This window comes from Triticum aestivum, chromosome 1B, assembly GCF_018294505.1.
Source record: "Triticum aestivum cultivar Chinese Spring chromosome 1B, IWGSC CS RefSeq v2.1, whole genome shotgun sequence".
Classification (NCBI taxonomy): domain Eukaryota; kingdom Viridiplantae; phylum Streptophyta; class Magnoliopsida; order Poales; family Poaceae; genus Triticum; species Triticum aestivum.
The window spans coordinates 140,035,280-140,055,840 of record NC_057795.1 but is presented as its reverse complement, the minus strand read 5'-3'; the positions used below and the strand labels follow the sequence as shown (position 1 = coordinate 140,055,840).

Here is a 20,561-nt window from a genome sequence, read left to right as displayed (position 1 = left end):
AAGTAAACTCAGAAAGCTATAAAGAAATACCAGAACCTGAATGACTAAACTGATTTCTCTCGAGGCGGGAGGGTGATTCAGATCTTCGTTCCTGAAAACGATTAGAGGTTGATTAAGCGATTATCTTCAACACTACCCACAAGTTTGTAGGACTATGAACAGAAAAGAAAAGTTAAATGTGTTCTTGTTCTACTTACTAGAGAAAGCAAGGCATGTAACATGAGCAAAATTCTTATAGAAAATCTGGCTAATGTAAGCCATTCATACCTAAAAAATTATACGTTTCAAGTTGACAAGAGTGATTGCCTCTCATCGCTTCCAAGCCGGTGGCTAGCCTGAAATGGCATGAGCAACTTTAAATGTGAGTGACCATAATGTAAATGATTTATTCGTGAAAGCAAGAAAAGTAGCTTACCTCATGAGCAGCACAATAGTGATAATAGAAAAGAAGATTTAGATGACCTGTCATGTAATAAGCATCATATGAGTCAAAAATACTTGGGAATCAGTTTATGATCAAAGTTATCAAGGAATCAAGGATTCAGTTTAAAACAAGTCAGACAAACTGATCAAAATTCATAATCCGGCCGTTTGAAAGGATAGAAACTTACCGATGATTTTGTGTATCTTGTAACTCCAATAATCCACTTGGTTTTGTCGTCTTTGATTTTAGCTATAGGTGACAAGAAGCTAAGAACAAATAGAAGTACCCGATTCGTGCAATGTTCAAATGTGTGGTACACGTTATGATGTGCAGGAAAGAATGAGCAAGTGGCAGGGGCTAGGAATCTGGTAACAATGAGGGCCAAGGCTAGGCTACATTATCCCAATAAGATGCAAGTTGTTTGATGGTACCTTCTAGGAAGAACTTTTGCTATTTCTGCCCATCTATTCCCATATACCCGATGGGCATTAATCACTGCATGTTCCTACTCAATAGTCCAAGCTTCTCTCTGTATGTATGAATTCAAAATCAGCTTCATATTTACCAATCAGCTCTTCACATAACCAGTGTGTTTCTAAATTAGTAAACATTCCCTGTTTGTCTTGCACAAAGGGGGAAATGCAAAATAAAATCCATAAACCATAAAAATAAAACAATCAAAAGAGTACCTCTCTTGACATTTCTTGCCTATATGTCCACCTTGCAATGAGACCATTTTGTTGGTCCATACTGCATTTTGAGCACAAATATCAGGTGCCAATAGGTAGTTATGGATACAACGCATCTAAAAACAGAAGTAGCAAAATTTGGCTAAATAAAAGTTTTGGGACTGTCGCAAAATTTAAAGAACATAAATATACATGCATTGTATGCAAACCCAACCCATCAGCATCATGTCTAGATCTACATGACTGTACCTTAAATACTTAGAAAAGCGTTATTCCAGTGACTGGACAACAATAATACAAAAAAGAGTATGGTATCCACACAAGACATAATCATAAAAAAGTTTAGAAAAAAGAATAGTGTTAGATCTGTTCAAATTCAACAAACAACAATCAATCATGACATATAAAACACAAGTTATACAAACCACACCGTCAAGCAAATGCAATACACGCATGGTCACACAAGCACACACCCAATCAAGCACTTGCACACAACAACAACAACAACAACAACAAAGCCTTTAGTCCCAAACAAGTTGGGGTAGGCTAGAGGTGAAACCCATAAGATCTCGCAACCAACTCATGGCTCTGGCACATGGATAGCAAGCTTCCACGCACCCCTGTCCATAGCTAGCTCTTTGTCGATACTCCAATCCTTCAGGTCTCTCTTAACGGACTCCTCCCATGTCAAAATCGGTCGACCCCGCCCTCTCTTGACATTCTCCGCACGCTTTAGCCGTCCGCTATGCACTGAAGCTTCTGTAGGCCTGCGCTGAATATGCCCAAACCACCTCAAACAATGTTGGACAAGCTTCTCCTCAATTGGTGCTACCCCAACTCTATCTCGTATATCATCATTCCGGACTCGATCCTTCCTCGTGTGGCCACACATCCATCTCAACATACGCATCTCCGCCACACCTAACTGTTGAACATGTCGCCTTTTAGTCGGCCAACACTCCGCGCCATACAACATTGCGGGTCGAACCGCCGTCCTGTAGAACTTGCCTTTTAGCTTTTGTGGCACTCTCTTGTCACAGAGAATGCCAGAAGCTTGGCGCCACTTCATCCATCCGGCTTTGATTCGATGGTTCACATCTTCATCAATACCCCCATCCTCCTGCAACATTGACCCCAAATACCAAAAGGTGTCCTTCCGAGGTACCACCTGGCCATCAAGGCTAACCTCCTCCTCCTCACAGCTAGTAGTACTGAAACCGCACATCATGTACTCGGTTTTAGTTCTACTAAGCCCCTTTCGATTCCAAGGTTTGTCTCCATAACTCTAACTTCCTATTTACCCCCGTCCGACTATCGTCAACTAGCACCACATCATCCGCAAAGAGCATACACCATGGGATATCTCCTTGTATACCCCTTGTGACCTCATCCATCACCAATGCAAAAAGATAAGGGCTCAAAGCTGACCCCTGATGCAGTCCTATCTTAATCGGGAAGTCATCGGTGTCGACATCACTTGTTCGAACACTTGTCACAACATTATTGTACATGTCCTTGATGAGGGTAATGTACTTTGCTGGGACTTTGTGTTTCTCCAAGGCCCACCACATGACATTCCGCGGTATCTTATCATAGGCCTTCTCCAAGTCAATGAACACCATATGCAAGTCCTTCTTATGCTCCCTATATCTCTCCATAAGTTGTCGTACCAAGAAAATGGCTTCCATGGTCGACCTCCCAGGCATGAAACCAAACTGATTTTTGGTCACGCTTGTCATTCTTCTTAAGCGGTGCTCAATGACTCTCTCCCATAGCTTCATTGTATGGCTCATCGGCTTAATCAAGCACTTGCACACAATCAAGACAAAAGAAACAGACATAGATACGGACACATCACACACACAACGTAGCACTTGCACACCAAAAACAGACTCCCTCCACATTTTCACATCCGGGCTTGGGACCGGCAGAGGCAGTGTTAAGCCACAACAACGAATCATTCAGCAAAGCATACAAGCCACACAGACACAGTCAAGCCACACACAATCATTGTCAAAATACAATACTCACACAGTCACACATCACAGTCAAATGCACAATATTCACACAATCACACACACACAGTCAAACACACAGTAACGCATCACTGTCAAATGCAATATTCACACACAGTCAAACACACAATGACACACACAGATAGTCAAGCCACACACACAAGAGAGTCAAGCCACACAAAGTCGGACACACACAGAATGGAGCGCTTGCACACAAGAAACAGAAATATATAGGGGCACAAACAGAAAGCAAATACATGAAAGACCGAAGTAAACTCAGAAAGCTACAAAGAAATACCAGAACATGAATGACCAAACTGATTTCTCTCGAGGCGGGAGGGTGATTCAGATCTTCGTTCCTGAAAACGATTAGAGCTCGATTAGGTTGATCAAGCGATTATCTTCAACACTACCCACAAGATTGTAGGACTATGAACAGAAAATAAAAGTTAAATGTGTTCTTGTTCTACTTACTAGAGAAAGCAAGGCATGTAACATGAACAAAATTCTTATAGAAAATCTGGCTAAGGTAAGCCATTCATACCTAAAAAATTATACGTTTCAAGTTGACAACAGTGATTGCCTCTCATCGCTTCCAAGCCGGTGGCTAGCCTGAAATGGCATGAGCAACTTAAAATGTGAGTGACCACAATGTAAATGATTTATTCTTGAAAGCAAGAACAGTATCTTACCTCATGAGCAGCACCAACAGTCATATTAGAAAAGAAGATTTAGATGACCTGTGATGTAATAAGCATCATATGAGTCAAAAATACTTGAGAATCAGTTTATGATCAAAGTTATCAAGGAATCAAGGATTCAGTTCAAAACAAGTCAGACAAACTGATCAAAATTCATAATCCGGCCATTTGAAAGGATAGAAACTTACCGATGATTTTGTGTATCTTGTAACTCCAATAATCCACTTGGTTTTGTCGTCTTTGACTTTAGCTATAGGTGAGAAGAACCTAAGAACAAATAGAAGTACCCGATTCCTGCAATGTTCAAATGTGTGGTACACGTTATGATGTGCAGGAAAGAATGAGGAAGTGGCAGGGGCTAGGAATCTGGTAACAAAGAGGGCCAAGGCTAGGCTACATTATCCCAATAAGATGCAAGTTGTTTGACGGTACCTTCTAGGAAGAACTTTTGCTATTTCTGCCCATCTATTCCCATATACCCGATGGGCATTAATCAGTGCATGTTCCTCCTCAATAGTCCAAGCTTCTCTCTGTATGTATGAATTCAAAATAAGCTTCATATTTACCAATCAGCTCTTCACATAACCAGTGTGTCCACCTTGCAATGAGACCATTTTGTTGGTCCATACTGCATTTTGAGCACAAATATCAGGTGCCAATAGGTAGTTATGGATACAGCGCATCTAAAAACAGAAGTAGCAAAATTTGGCTAAATAAAAGTTTTGGACTGTCGCAAAATGTAAAGAACGTAAATATACCTGCATTGTATGCAAACCCAACCCATCAGCATCATGTCTAGATCTAAATGGATGTACCTTAAATACTTAGAAAAGCGTTATTCCAGTGGTTGGACAACAATAATACAAAAAAGAGTATGGTATCCACATAAGACAATATCACAAAAAAGTTTAGAAAAAAGAATAGTGTTAGATCTGTTCAAATTCAACAAACAACAATCAATCCTGACATATAAAACACAAGTTATACAAACCACACCGTCAAGCAAATGCAATACACGCATGGTCACACAAGCACACACCTAATCAAACACTTGCGCACAATCAAGACAAAAGAAACAGACATAGATACGGACACATCACACACACACAGTCACACACACAATGTAGCACTTGCACACAAGAAACAGACTCCCTCCACATTTTCACATCCGGGCTTGGGACCAGCAGAGGCAGTGTTAAGCCACAACAACCAATCATTCAGCAAAGCATACAAGCCACACACACAAAGTCAAGCCACACACAATCATTGTCAAAATACAATACTCACACAGTCACACATCACAGTCAAATGCACAATATTCACACAATCACACACACAGAGTCAAACACACAGTAACGCATCACAGTCAAATGCAATATTCACACGCAGTCAAACACACAGTGACACACACAGACAGTCAAGCCACACACACGAGTCAAGCCACACATAGTCGGACACAAAGAATGGAGCGCTTGCACACAAGAAACAGAAATAGATAGGGGCACAAACAGAAAACAAATACATGAAAGACCGAAGTAAATTCGGAAAGATATAAAGAAATACCAGAACCTGAATGACTAAACTGATTTCTCTCGAGGCGGGAGGGTGATTCAGATCTTCATTCCTGAAAACGATTAGAGGTTGATTAAGCGATTATCTTCAACACTACCCACAAGTTTGTAGGACTATGAACAGAAAATAAAAGTTAAATGTGTTCTTGTTCTACTTACTAGAGAAAGCAATGCATGTAACATGAGCAAAATTCTTATAGAAAATCTGGCTAAGGTAAGCCATTCATACCTAAAAAATTATACGTTTCAAGTTGACAACAGTGATTGCCTCTCATCCCTTCCAAGCCGGTGGCTAGCCTGAAATGGCATGAGCAACTTAAAATGTGACTGACCACAATGTAAATGATTTATTCTTGAAAGCAAGAACAGTAGCTTACCTCATGAGCAGCACCAACAGTCATATTAGAAAAGAAGATTTAGATGACCTGTGATGTAATAAGCATCATATGAGTCAAAAATATTTGGGAATCAGTTTACGATCAAAGTTATCAAGGAATCAAGGATTCAGTTTAAAACAAGTCAGGCAAACTGATCAAAATTCATAATCCGGCCATTTGAAAGGATAGAAACTTACCGATGATTTTGTGTATCTTGTAACTCCAATAATCCACTTGGTTTTGTCGTCTTTGACTTTAGCTATAGGTGAGAAGAACCTAAGAACAAATAGAAGTACCCGATTTCTGCAATGTTCAAATGTGTGGTACACGTTATGATGTGCAGGAAAGAATGAGGAAGTGGCAGGGGCTAGGAATCTGGTAACAAAGAGGGCCAAGGCTAGGCTACATTATCCCAATAAGATGCAAGTTGTTTGACGGTACCTTCTAGGAAGAACTTTTGCTATTTCTGCCCATCTATTCCCATATACCCGATGGGCATTAATCAGTGCATGTTCCTCCTCAATAGTCCAAGCTTCTCTATGTATGTATGAATTCAAAATCAGCTTCATATTTACCAATCAGCTCTTCACATAACCAGTGTGTTTCTAAATTAGTAAACATTCCCTGTTTGTCTTGCACAAAGGGGGAAATGCAAAATATAATCGATAAACCATAAAAATAAAACAATCAAAAGAGTACATCTCTTGGCATTACAATGAGACCATTTTGTTGGTTCATACTACATTTTGAGCACAAATATCAGGTGCCAATCGGTAGTTATGGATACAGCGCATCTAAAAACAGAAGTAGCAAAATTTGGTTAAATAAAAGTTTTGGGACTGTCGCAAAATGTAAAGAACGTAAATATGCATGCATTCTATGCAAACCCAACCCATCAGCATTATGTCTAGATCTACATGGCTGTTCCTTAAATACTTAGAAAAGCGTTATTCCAGTGACTGGACAACAATAATACAAAAAAGAGTATGGTATCCACGTAAGACATAATCACAAAAAAGTTTAGAAAAAAGAATAGTGTTAGATCTGTTCAAATTCAACAAACAACAATCAATCCTGACATATAAAACACAAGTTATACAAACCACACCGTCAAGCAAATGCAATACACGCATGGTCACACAAGCACACACTCAATCAAACACTTGCACACAATCAAGACAAAAGAAACAGACATAGATACGGACACATCACACACACAGTCACACACACAATGTAGCACTTGCACACAAGAACCAGACTCCCTCCACATTTTTACATCCGGGCTTGGGACCGGCAGAGGCAGTGTTAGGCCACAACAACCAATCATTCAGCAAAGCATACAAGCCACACACACACAGTCAAGCCACACACAGTCATTGTCAAAATACAATACTCACACAGTCACACATCACAGTCAAATGCACAATACTCACACAATCACACACACACAGTCAAACACACAGTAACGCATCACGGTCAAATGCAATATTCACACACAGTCAAACACACAGTGACACACACAGACAGTCAAGCCACACACACAAGAGTCAAGCCACACATAGTCGGACACAAAGAATGGAGTGCTTGCACACAAGAAACAGAAATAGATAGGGGCACAAACAGAAAACAAATACATGAAAGACCGAAGTAAACTCGGAAAGATATAAAGAAATACCAGAACCTGAATGACTAAACTGATTTCTCTCGAGGCGGGAGGGTGATTCAGATCTTCATTCCTGAAAACGATTAGAGGTTGATTAAGCGATTATCTTCAACACTACCCACAAGTTTGTAGGACTATGAACAGAAAAGAAAAGTTAAATGTGTTCTTGTTCTACTTACTAGAGAAAGCAAGGCATGTACCATGAGCAAAATTCTTATAGAAAATCTGGCAAAGGTAAGCCATTCATACCTAAAAAATTATACATTTCAAGTTGACAACAGTGATTGCCTCTCATCGCTTCCAAGCCGGTGGCTGCTAGCCTGAAATGGCATGAGCAACTTAAAATGTGAGTGACCACAATGTAAATGATTTATTCTTGAAAGCAAGAAAAGTAGCTTACCTCATGAGCAGCACCAACAGTCATATTAGAAAAAAAGATTTAGATGACCTGTGATGTAATAAGCATCATATGAGTCAAAAAATACTTGGGAATCAGTTCATGATCAAAGTTATCAAGGAATCAAGGATTCAGTTTAAAACAAGTCAAACAAACTGATCAAAATTCATAATCTGGCCATTTGAAAGGATAGAAACTTACCGATGATTTTGTGTATCTTGTAACAACAATAATCCACTTGGTTTTGTCGTCTTTGACTTTAGCTATAGGTGAGAAGAACCTAAGAACAAATAGAAGTACCCGATTCCTGCAATGTTCAAATGTGTGGTACACGTTATGATGTGCAGGAAAGAATGAGGAAGTAGCAGGGGCTAGGAATCTTGTAACAAAGAGGGCCAAGGCTAGGCTACATTATCCCAATAAGATGCAAGTTGTTTGACGGTACCTTCTAGGAAGAACTTCTGCTATTTCTGCCCATCTATTCCCATATACCCGATGGGCATTAATCAGTGCAGATTCCTCCTCAATAGTCCAAGCTTCTCTCTGTATGTATGAATTCAAAATCAGCTTCATATTTAGCAATCAGCTCTTCACATAACCAGTGTGTTTCTAAATTAGTAAACATTCCCTGTTTGTCTTGCACAAAGGGGGAAATGCAAAATATAATCCATAAACCATAAAAATAAAACAATCAAAAGAGTACCTCTCTTGACATTTCTTGCCTATATGTCCACCTTGCAATGAGACCATTTTGTTGGTCCATACTGCATTTTGAGCACAAATATCAGGTGCCAATAGGTAGTTATGGATACAGCGCATCTAAAACCAGAAGTAGCAAAATTTGACTAAATAAAAGTTTTGGGACTGTTATAAAATGTAAAGAACGTGAATATACCTGCATTGTATGCAAAGCCAACCCATCAGCATCATGTCTAGATCTACATGGTTGTACCTTAAATACTTAGAAAAGCGTTATTCCAGTGACTGGACAACAATAATACAAAAAAGAGTATGGTATCCACATAAGACATAATCACAAAAAAGTTTAGAAAAAAGAATAGTGTTAGATCTGTTCAAATTCAACAAACAACAATCAATCCTCACATATAAAACACAAGTTATACAAACCACACCGTCAAGCAAATGCAATACACGCATGGTCACGCAAGCACACACCCAATCAATCACTTGCACACAATCAAGACAAAAGAATTAGACATAGATACGAACACATCACACACATGGTCACACACATAATGTAGCACTTGCACACGAGAAACAGACTCCCTCCACATTTTCACATCCGGGCTTGGGACCGGCAGAGGCAGTGTTAAGCCACAACAACCAATCATTCAGCAAAGCATACAAGCCACACACACACAGTCAAGCCACACACAGTCATTGTCAAAATACAATACTCACACAGTCACACATCACAGTCAAATGCACAATATTCACACAATCACACACACAGAGTCAAACATAGTAACGCATCACAGTCAAATGCAATATTCACACATAGTCAAACACACAGTGACACACACAGACAGTCAAGCCACACACACAAGAGAATCAAGCCACACAAAGTCGGACACACACAGAATGGAGCGCTTGCACACAAGAACAGAAATAGATAGGGGCACAAACAGAAAGCAAATACATGAAAGACCAAAGTAAACTCAGAAAGCTATAAAGAAATACCAGAACCTGAATGACTAAACTGATTTCTCTCGAGGCGGGAGGGTGATTCAGATCTTCGTTCCTGAAAACGATTAGAGGTTGATTAAGCGATTATCTTCAACACTACCCACAAGTTTGTAGGACTATGAACAGAAAAGAAAAGTTAAATGTGTTCTTGTTCTACTTACTAGAGAAAGCAAGGCATGTAACATGAGCAAAATTCTTATAGAAAATCTGGCTAAGGTAAGCCATTCATACCTAAAAAATTATACGTTTCAAGTTGACAACAGTGATTGCCTCTCATCCCTTCCAAGCCGGTGGCTAGCCTGAAATGGCATGAGCAACTTAAAATGTGAGTGACCACAATGTAAATGATTTATTCTTGAAAGCAAGAAAAGTAGCTTACCTCATGAGCAGCACCAACAGTCATATTAGAAAAAAAGATTTAGATGACCTGTGATGTAATAAGCATCATATGAGTCAAAAAATACTTGGGAATCAGTTCATGATCAAAGTTATCAAGGAATCAAGGATTCAGTTTAAAACAAGTCAAACAAGCTGATCAAAATTCATAATCTGGCCATTTGAAAGGATAGAAACTTACCGATGATTTTGTGTATCTTGTAACAACAATAATCCACTTGGTTTTGTCGTCTTTGACTTTAGCTATAGGTGAGAAGAACCTAAGAACAAATAGAAGTATCCGATTCCTGCAATGTTCAAATGTGTGGTACACGTTATGATGTGCAGGAAAGAATGAGGAAGTGGCAGGGGCTAGGAATCTGGTAACAAAGAGGGCCAAGGCTAGGCTACATTATCCCAACAAGATGCAAGTTGTTTGACGGTACCTTCTAGGAAGAACTTCTGCTATTTCTGCCCATCTATTCCCATATACCCGATGGGCATTAATCAGTGCAGATTCCTCCTCAATAGTCCAAGCTTCTCTCTGTATGTATGAATTCAAAATCAGCTTCATATTTAGCAATCAGCTCTTCACATAACCAGTGTGTTTCTAAATTAGTAAACATTCCCTGTTTGTCTTGCACAAAGGGGGAAATGCAAAATATAATCCATAAACCATAAAAATAAAACAATCAAAAGAGTACCTCTCTTGACATTTCTTGCCTATATGTCCACCTTGCAATGAGACCATTTTGTTGGTCCATACTGCATTTTGAGCACAAATATCAGGTGCCAATAGGTAGTTATGGATACAGCGCATCTAAAACCAGAAGTAGCAAAATTTGACTAAATAAAAGTTTTGGGACTGTTATAAAATGTAAAGAACGTGAATATACCTGCATTGTATGCAAAGCCAACCCATCAGCATCATGTCTAGATCTACATGGTTGTACCTTAAATACTTAGAAAAGCGTTATTCCAGTGACTGGACAACAATAATACAAAAAAGAGTATGGTATCCACATAAGACATAATCACAAAAAAGTTTAGAAAAAAGAATAGTGTTAGATCTGTTCAAATTCAACAAACAACAATCAATCCTCACATATAAAACACAAGTTATACAAACCACACCGTCAAGCAAATGCAATACACGCATGGTCACGCAAGCACACACCCAATCAATCACTTGCACACAATCAAGACAAAAGAATTAGACATAGATACGAACACATCACACACATGGTCACACACATAATGTAGCACTTGCACACGAGAAACAGACTCCCTCCACATTTTCACATCCGGGCTTGGGACCGGCAGAGGCAGTGTTAAGCCACAACAACCAATCATTCAGCAAAGCATACAAGCCACACACACACAGTCAAGCCACACACAGTCATTGTCAAAATACAATACTCACACAGTCACACATCACAGTCAAATGCACAATATTCACACAATCACACACACAGAGTCAAACATAGTAACGCATCACAGTCAAATGCAATATTCACACATAGTCAAACACACAGTGACACACACAAGAGAATCAAGCCACACAAAGTCGGACACACACAGAATGGAGCGCTTGCACACAAGAACAGAAATAGATAGGGGCACAAACAGAAAGCAAATACATGAAAGACCAAAGTAAACTCAGAAAGCTATAAAGAAATACCAGAACCTGAATGACTAAACTGATTTCTCTCGAGGCGGGAGGGTGATTCAGATCTTCGTTCCTGAAAACGATTAGAGGTTGATTAAGCGATTATCTTCAACACTACCCACAAGTTTGTAGGACTATGAACAGAAAAGAAAAGTTAAATGTGTTCTTGTTCTACTTACTAGAGAAAGCAAGGCATGTAACATGAGCAAAATTCTTATAGAAAATCTGGCTAAGGTAAGCCATTCATACCTAAAAAATTATACGTTTCAAGTTGACAACAGTGATTGCCTCTCATCCCTTCCAAGCCGGTGGCTAGCCTGAAATGGCATGAGCAACTTAAAATGTGAGTGACCACAATGTAAATGATTTATTCTTGAAAGCAAGAAAAGTAGCTTACCTCATGAGCAGCACCAACAGTCATATTAGAAAAAAAGATTTAGATGACCTGTGATGTAATAAGCATCATATGAGTCAAAAAATACTTGGGAATCAGTTCATGATCAAAGTTATCAAGGAATCAAGGATTCAGTTTAAAACAAGTCAAACAAGCTGATCAAAATTCATAATCTGGCCATTTGAAAGGATAGAAACTTACCGATGATTTTGTGTATCTTGTATCAACAATAATCCACTTGGTTTTGTCGTCTTTGACTTTAGCTATAGGTGAGAAGAACCTAAGAACAAATAGAAGTATCCGATTCCTGCAATGTTCAAATGTGTGGTACACGTTATGATGTGCAGGAAAGAATGAGGAAGTGGCAGGGGCTAGGAATCTGGTAACAAAGAGGGCCAAGGCTAGGCTACATTATCCCAACAAGATGCAAGTTGTTTGACGGTACCTTCTAGGAAGAACTTCTGCTATTTCTGCCCATCTATTCCCATATACCCGATGGGCATTAATCAGTGCAGATTCCTCCTCAATAGTCCAAGCTTCTCTCTGTATGTATGAATTCAAAATCAGCTTCATATTTAGCAATCAGCTCTTCACATAACCAGCGTGTTTCTAAATTAGTAAACATTCCCTGTTTGTCTTGCACAAAGGGGGAAATGCAAAATATAATCCATAAACCATAAAAATAAAACAATCAAAAGAGTACCTCTCTTGACATTTCTTGCCTATATGTCCACCTTGCAATGAGACCATTTTGTTGGTCCATACTGCATTTTGAGCACAAATATCAGGTGCCAATAGGTAGTTATGGATACAGCGCATCTAAAACCAGAAGTAGCAAAATTTGACTAAATAAAAGTTTTGGGACTGTTATAAAATGTAAAGAACGTGAATATACCTGCATTGTATGCAAAGCCAACCCATCAGCATCATGTCTAGATCTACATGGTTGTACCTTAAATACTTAGAAAAGCGTTATTCCAGTGACTGGACAACAATAATACAAAAAAGAGTATGGTATCCACATAAGACATAATCACAAAAAAGTTTAGAAAAAAGAATAGTGTTAGATCTGTTCAAATTCAACAAACAACAATCAATCCTCACATATAAAACACAAGTTATACAAACCACACCGTCAAGCAAATGCAATACACGCATGGTCACGCAAGCACACACCCAATCAATCACTTGCACACAATCAAGACAAAAGAATTAGACATAGATACGAACACATCACACACATGGTCACACACATAATGTAGCACTTGCACACGAGAAACAGACTCCCTCCACATTTTCACATCCGGGCTTGGGACCGGCAGAGGCAGTGTTAAGCCACAACAACCAATCATTCAGCAAAGCATACAAGCCACACACACACAGTCAAGCCACACACAGTCATTGTCAAAATACAATACTCACACAGTCACACATCACAGTCAAATGCACAATATTCACACAATCACACACACAGAGTCAAACATAGTAACGCATCACAGTCAAATGCAATATTCACACATAGTCAAACACACAGTGACACACACAAGAGAATCAAGCCACACAAAGTCGGACACACACAGAATGGAGCGCTTGCACACAAGAACAGAAATAGATAGGGGCACAAACAGAAAGCAAATACATGAAAGACCAAAGTAAACTCAGAAAGCTATAAAGAAATACCAGAACCTGAATGACTAAACTGATTTCTCTCGAGGCGGGAGGGTGATTCAGATCTTCGTTCCTGAAAACGATTAGAGGTTGATTAAGCGATTATCTTCAACACTACCCACAAGTTTGTAGGACTATGAACAGAAAAGAAAAGTTAAATGTGTTCTTGTTCTACTTACTAGAGAAAGCAAGGCATGTAACATGAGCAAAATTCTTATAGAAAATCTGGCTAAGGTAAGCCATTCATACCTAAAAAATTATACGTTTCAAGTTGACAACAGTGATTGCCTCTCATCCCTTCCAAGCCGGTGGCTAGCCTGAAATGGCATGAGCAACTTAAAATGTGAGTGACCACAATGTAAATGATTTATTCTTGAAAGCAAGAAAAGTAGCTTACCTCATGAGCAGCACCAACAGTCATATTAGAAAAGAAGATTTAGATGACCTGTGATGTAATAAGCATCATATGAGTCAAAAATATTTGGGAATCAGTTTATGATCAAAGTTATCAAGGAATCAAGGATTCAGTTTAAAACAAGTCAGGCAAACTGATCAAAATTCATAATCCGGCCATTTGAAAGGATAGAAACTTACCGATGATTTTGTGTATCTTGTAACTCCAATAATCCACTTGGTTTTGTCGTCTTTGACTTTAGCTATAGGTGAGAAGAACCTAAGAACAAATAGAAGTACCCGATTCCTGCAATGTTCAAATGTGTGGTACACGTTATGATGTGCAGGAAAGAATGAGGAAGTGACAGGGGCTAGGAATCTGGTAACAAAGAGGGCCAAGGCTAGGCTACATTATCCCAATAAGATGCAAGTTGTTTGACGGTACCTTCTAGGAAAAACTTTTGCTATTTCTTCCCATCTATTCCCATATACCCTATGGGCATTAATCAGTGCATGTTCCTCCTCAATAGTCCAAGCTTCTCTCTGTATGTATGAATTCAAAATCAGCTTCATATTTACCAATCAGTTCTTCACATAACCAGTGTGTCCACCTTGCAATGAGACCATTTTGTTGGTCCATACTGCATTTTGAGCACAAATATCAGGTGCCAATAGGTAGTTATGGATACAGCGCATCTAAAAACAGAAGTAGCAAAATTTGGCTAAATAAAAGTTTTGGGACTGTCGCAAAATGTAAAGAACGTAAATATACCTGCATTATATGCAAACCCAACCCATTAGCATCATGTCTAGATCTACATGGCTGTACCTTAAATACTTAGAAAAGTGTTATTCCAGTGACTGGACAACAATAATACAAAAAAGAGTATGGTATCCACATAAGACATAATCACAAAAAAGTTCAGAAAAAAGAATAGTGTTGGATCTGTTCAAATTCAACAAACAACAATCAATCCTGACATATAAAACACAACTTATACAAACCACACCGTCAAGCAAATGCAATATTCACACACAGTCACACACGTAGTCAAGCCACACACACACAGTCAAGCCACACACATATTCACCATCAAGCCACACACAATCTCACACACACAGTCAAGCCCATACACACAGTCAAGCCACACACACAATTAAGCCACACACATAATCAAGCCACACACATAAAGTCAAGCCACACACAGTCACACACACAGAATGAAGCGCTTGCACACAAGAAACAAGGATAGATAGGGGCACAAAGAGAAAGCTAATACATGCAAAATTGAAGTAAACCCAGAAAATTATAAGGAAATTCTAGAACTTGAATGAGTAAATTGATTTCTCTAGAGGGGTGAGGGTGATTCAGATCTTCATTCCTGAAAGGGAATAATATATGTTCCACTGAGACTGTCGAACCGAAGAGAAACCATACAGTTAGATGAAGGATTCTAACTAACCAGTTGGAAAAGTGGGTCCTCGGGTAAATATTTCAATGTGAACTCCCTTCGGCATGAGTATCTTGGGTCGGGTAAATATTTCAATGTAAACCCCCTTTGGCACGAGTATCTTGGGTCTGTATTACGTAGAACTCCATGACCATAGCCAGGAACAACCTATGGATGCAACCAGACATCAGTAAATTCACTGGATGATTTCTTCCACAAGATGACAAGCATGATGCAGGCATTCTTTGCACATTTTTCTACACAGGTATACACTAACCAATTTCGGTCTACATAATCTTTCAATACTAGGTAAAGGACAGACCCAGTGCATAGAAGTCCCACACAAGGTGGGGTCTGGGGAGGGATTATAAAATTAAAATGAGCACACTTATTCTTTGTTTACTTTGATGGTAGCTAATACCTAGAAATATGAATAGCTAAGACCTTTTGACATGATTGCAATAAATAGAAATCATACTGATCATTAATGGCTAATTTCGGTGTCTGTTTTCAGCAGCTTAACAAAGTTTAATCCCACAAGACATTATAAATTGCAACTTCAACAGGAACTACCAAACAGTAACACAAAAGAAGACATAGATATTTAGATTTCTGAAATGCGGTGCATAAGAGGGACATGATGCACGAAGGTATACATAGATATTTAGGTTTCTACAATGCAACCCATGTGAGCATAAAATGAGTGGCAACTGTAATTCCCTATATTGCATTATTTTCTCTACTCGCAAACAAGATCACGAGGTATTTATAAAACTATAGTCCTTGAGCAATAATTAGTGCTTGATAATTGAATAGATATAACTTGATTTGAGATAAGCTACCTTTCCACTCTCCAGTGTCTTCCATACATATTCTTTAAGTTGGTCGGTTGTGATGTTACTCCCAGTCTGTTTCATTATAGATTTGATTCATAGCAACACTTCCTGCAGTATATGGTGACTATTCTCAGTTTATGCGCATCAAAACAGTAAATACAGCATTTTAAAATAACAGGGCATATGTTTCTCTTCTTCTTAACATTATGTGCAAAAGCAAGTGGGTAAATAGCATAGCCACAAGTTCTGCAATTTGTTCATTTGTTATGAACAATTTGTTCCAGGAGATCCATTTGGGAAGCACAAATTGAGCATGATGTGGCAGAGAACATCAACTACACATAAAATCAAGTGAACCTGATTAGCCAGGCCGTGCAGTGGCCCAGCCAAACTGTTCAGTGTCCTTAGCAACCCAATAAAGAGCAAATTTGACATGTCCAGATCCACAAGTCTGTACCTTGAATACTTAGAAAAGCATTAGAATATGGTATCCACATAACACACATATCACAAAAAAGTTCAGAAAAAAGAATAGTCAATTGTCTGCACTAAACAAGTACTGGTGTGTTACCTCAGGAACTACCAATACCAAGTTAGCATAAATGATTATATTCATCAAGACATCAATCACTCCAAGGAAAATTTGTAAGAGATGTGGTTAACTTGGATGAAACACACCATATCTAGTATACTAGCACAGAAGTGATATCAATATTTCTACGTTCCACATCAGATAGTGTAGAACACACCATAGATAGTATAAACACACCACGGCCTACATGGTTTGCACCTCTGAACGCATCCCCGTAAGAAGAACCCAATTCGAAAGAACATAAGCAGCCAATTAGAAAGACAGACATTGGGAACATAGGCAAAGCATTACAAGAAGAACCCAATTCGAAAGAACATAAGCAACCATCAGAAGAACCATAACGAATCACACCATCTCTGCGAATAAGATGGGGTTATTCAAGAACGTAAGAACAACCGTAACGACCACGAGCCAAATTAGAGTATCACAAGGGCGCATGCGTTTGAGGTCTGGAAATCGCCGACGATCAACGCAGCGACGGAACCGATCTGAAACTGACCTTACTCAGGCCTCTCCCCGTCTCCGTAATCCAAATTCAAAACCAGACGGCGAACACAAAACGCAGGAACGCAAAACGTAATCGTTCATCGCTCCGCCGCACACACGAAATGCGGGATCATGAGTGTCCCTCAGATAACAGAAGCGCACGCAGAAGTTCAATGATCCAACAAGCTCAGAATCAATATTAACTACTCAATGATCCAACAAACATTACAACAGAATTTTATGCAATAGGATGTCAGAAACTCAATGATCGCACTATAAATTAATTGTCACAAAGTCTAGGAAAATCAAGAAAAGCATTATTCCAGTGACTGGACATGAATAATAATAATAAAGAATATACTATCAACATAAGACATAGCAGAACACGCATATCACTAAAAAAATAAGAAAAAAGAAGTTAGCTGTCTACACTAAACAAATACAGAGTACTAGGTCACTAATCACAATACCGAGTTGATGCCATAAAATTTAACATGACAAGCAATAATTTTTCAAGCACACTAACTGGGGATTAACAAATGTCAGAGCATAAGAGTTGGGCTAGTCAACTAGATCACCATCATCACATGAAAACAAGCAGCACATGTCCACGTTATAGGTTTGTTGAAATTTTTGTCCAAAGGAAAGGGACACGACAGAATTCATGGACAAAAAAAAAACATGCGCATAAACATGAGATGAACGTGCTTTCATGGATAAATAAGTTTTGGAGTTATGCTCACAACAGAAATATATATATGCCCATGTGTGCAATGACAAAATTCTTGAGTTATGCTATTCAATCTAGAATGTAGTCTAAGGGGAATTAACTAGCAGCAGCTCATCTAGAACTCCTATGAGTAAAATAGCAACATCAGGAAGAAAAGAAGGAACCTTTGTCCAACAGTAGCAGCAGCAGGTGTTCAATTAGTTCAGCAGCAGGCAAAACAAAGCAAAGCATGATAAAAAAGAAACAAATTGGAAAGAACATAAACAGTCTACACCATCAGAACTAAGGAATCACCCCATCTAAGATGAGAGCACACACGCCAAAGGCCTAACCGGTACAACAAGAACTCAAGAATTGACAGAGGGCCAACAAGAACTGACAGAGGACCAAGAATTGACAGAGTATCACAAGAGAGCAACGCAGGTGACGTAACCGAGGAACCGGTCTGAACTAGCACGATAAACGAACATCGCTCCCCGTCTCCGGCCGTAATCCACCCCCGACGAGGCGAGACGGACCACGCGAGCGCATCGGGACAACGGCGAGGACGAGCGAAATCGAACCGGACGCGACTCGACACGGACGACGACGAAGACGAGCAAAATCGAATCGGACGCTACTCCACAGACGACGGCGAGGACGAGCAAAATCGAAGCGTACGCGATTCCACACGGATGACGGCGACGAGCAAAATCGAACCGGACGGCAACTCTAAACGGACGAAGGCGACAAGCAAAATCGAACCGGACGAGACCCCAAACGGGCGACGGCGAGCAAAATCAAACCAGGCGCAATCCCAAACGGACGAATTGAGCACGAGCAGAAACCAAATCTTGCGTGGTTCTAAACCTAAACGGGCGGCGAATCGAGGACGAGCGAATCCAAACCAGGCGCGAGGAGGCGAGGCGAGGCGGGAGGCACGACCCGGGGCCCCGGACGAAGGGAGGAGGAGCACACCGGCGGGCCATGGCCAGAGCGCAGGGAGGGAGGACAAGGCGCGCCTGGCCGTGGGCGGGCCGCCGGGGAAGGGGCGGTGGCGCCGGCCAGGTCCTTGCCGGAGGCGGCTTGGGCGGGCGGCGGAAACAGGAGGGGAGTGGAGCTGGTGGTGGTGGGTTGGGTCTTGATGCGGACCGGGTGGGCAGGGCGAGGGGTCGGTCGGTCGGTCGGCAACGCGGTGCGGTGCGAAGATTACCGTTGCAGAGGCGGTTCCGTGCAGACCACGGTGCGGGCACACGGGCTATCCGGCCCATTTGGTCGTGTTAGGTTGTGTGTCGTGTTTTATCTAAAAAATATATGTTTTTTTAGGATTATCGCGTGGTTCATTAATCACAAACATAGTGAATACAAAAGCACACAGGAACCGATCAGAAAGTCCGAGAGAAAATATGTGCTCCCACAACTTTGCGCAAAACCCCTCCAAGAAAATAAAATCACATTGAAGACCATAGGAATTCCGGCAACTGTCGTCACCATCGACATCGTCGTAGAATTCAGAGGAGAACCATAGCCAAGAAGGGCGTTGTGAGCCGATGAAGAAGTCTTCGAAGGACCAGGCCTTTTATCATTGTGGCGTGTCGGGCGGGGATCTTCCCCGTCCTCCTCGAATTCCGGAGTTACTGTCAGCCGTCGATGTCGTCGAGGCCGAGCACCAGATCAGCCGCAAGTCAAGATCCAGAACCACCATCCTCTCAAAGTCATCGGTGATGTCACCAGGGATGACAACCACCGGCCATGGACTTAAAACCGCCTTCCAGAAGGATCAACGGGAGACTGAGCCCACCCGCTCCTCGATGCCGCCATTGACGACATCGAGAAGGGACTAGAGTTTGGGCATTATCCTTGGATGCAATGCCGCAGTCACCATCAAAAACAGCGCCACGCTACACACAATACCTTGCATTGCAGTCGTTGCCCCGATGCAGCCGCATGGAGACGCTAGACTCGCTGATCGAAAGGAACAACGAATACACAGATCCACGAGCCTCTCAACACTGTCATGAAGGACGCCGCCGAGATGATGCCAGGACTCGGGAAATCTTATTCGACACAGTGCCGCTAACACCATTGAAGTGACGCAGGAGGACCAACCTACCCTAAACCTATCTACACACCTAAGGCGGAGAACCGGGGCTCCTCCATCTAGCCGTTGCCGAGGCAAACGGAGGAGGAAGGAGCCCGCGGACTCGCCGACGGCTGAGGCGGGATTGGAGGTGCCCTCTCTGTGCGTCTTTGGAACCGTTAGAGAGACGCACTGGGGAGGTTGTGGGTTTGTGTAAAGAGGGAGGGAAAAATATGTTGGTGCAAAAGACATTTGCAATGTTTTCATTTTGTTAACATCAACTTAAGGTCCAACTTGTTTCAAATAAAAAAACTTGAGGTCCAACTAATTGCCCAGCTAGAACAACGAGGGTACGTGTCCGAAT

General features: G+C 40.7%; 1 non-coding gene across 50 annotated transcripts in view; it reads right to left on the bottom strand.

The window, feature by feature from the left end:
• Nucleotides 1–19,225, bottom strand: part of LOC123112224 (uncharacterized) — a 32,548-nt gene extending 13,323 nt beyond the window's left edge. For 4 of the 50 annotated variants that reach the window (XR_006455280.1, XR_006455274.1, XR_006455332.1 and 1 more), the window contains exons 1-41: nucleotides 16,337–16,665; nucleotides 15,507–15,662; nucleotides 14,816–14,872; nucleotides 14,489–14,684; nucleotides 14,245–14,350; nucleotides 14,048–14,095; nucleotides 13,900–13,967; nucleotides 12,878–13,723; nucleotides 12,686–12,746; nucleotides 12,428–12,525; nucleotides 12,184–12,289; nucleotides 11,986–12,033; nucleotides 11,838–11,905; nucleotides 10,816–11,661; nucleotides 10,624–10,684; nucleotides 10,366–10,463; nucleotides 10,122–10,227; nucleotides 9,924–9,971; nucleotides 9,776–9,843; nucleotides 9,545–9,599; nucleotides 8,541–8,601; nucleotides 8,283–8,380; nucleotides 8,039–8,144; nucleotides 7,841–7,888; nucleotides 7,690–7,760; nucleotides 7,459–7,513; nucleotides 6,219–6,314; nucleotides 5,975–6,080; nucleotides 5,778–5,825; nucleotides 5,630–5,697; nucleotides 5,399–5,453; nucleotides 4,262–4,359; nucleotides 4,018–4,123; nucleotides 3,821–3,868; nucleotides 3,673–3,740; nucleotides 3,427–3,487; nucleotides 1,114–1,174; nucleotides 612–953; nucleotides 416–462; nucleotides 268–335; nucleotides 37–91 (exon numbers count right to left, since the gene is read on the bottom strand). This is a non-coding gene — a transcript (uncharacterized protein). The other 46 variants (XR_006455279.1, XR_006455317.1, XR_006455286.1 and 43 more) reach the window with 46 other exon arrangements.
• Nucleotides 19,226–20,561: the final 1,336 nt, after the last annotated feature.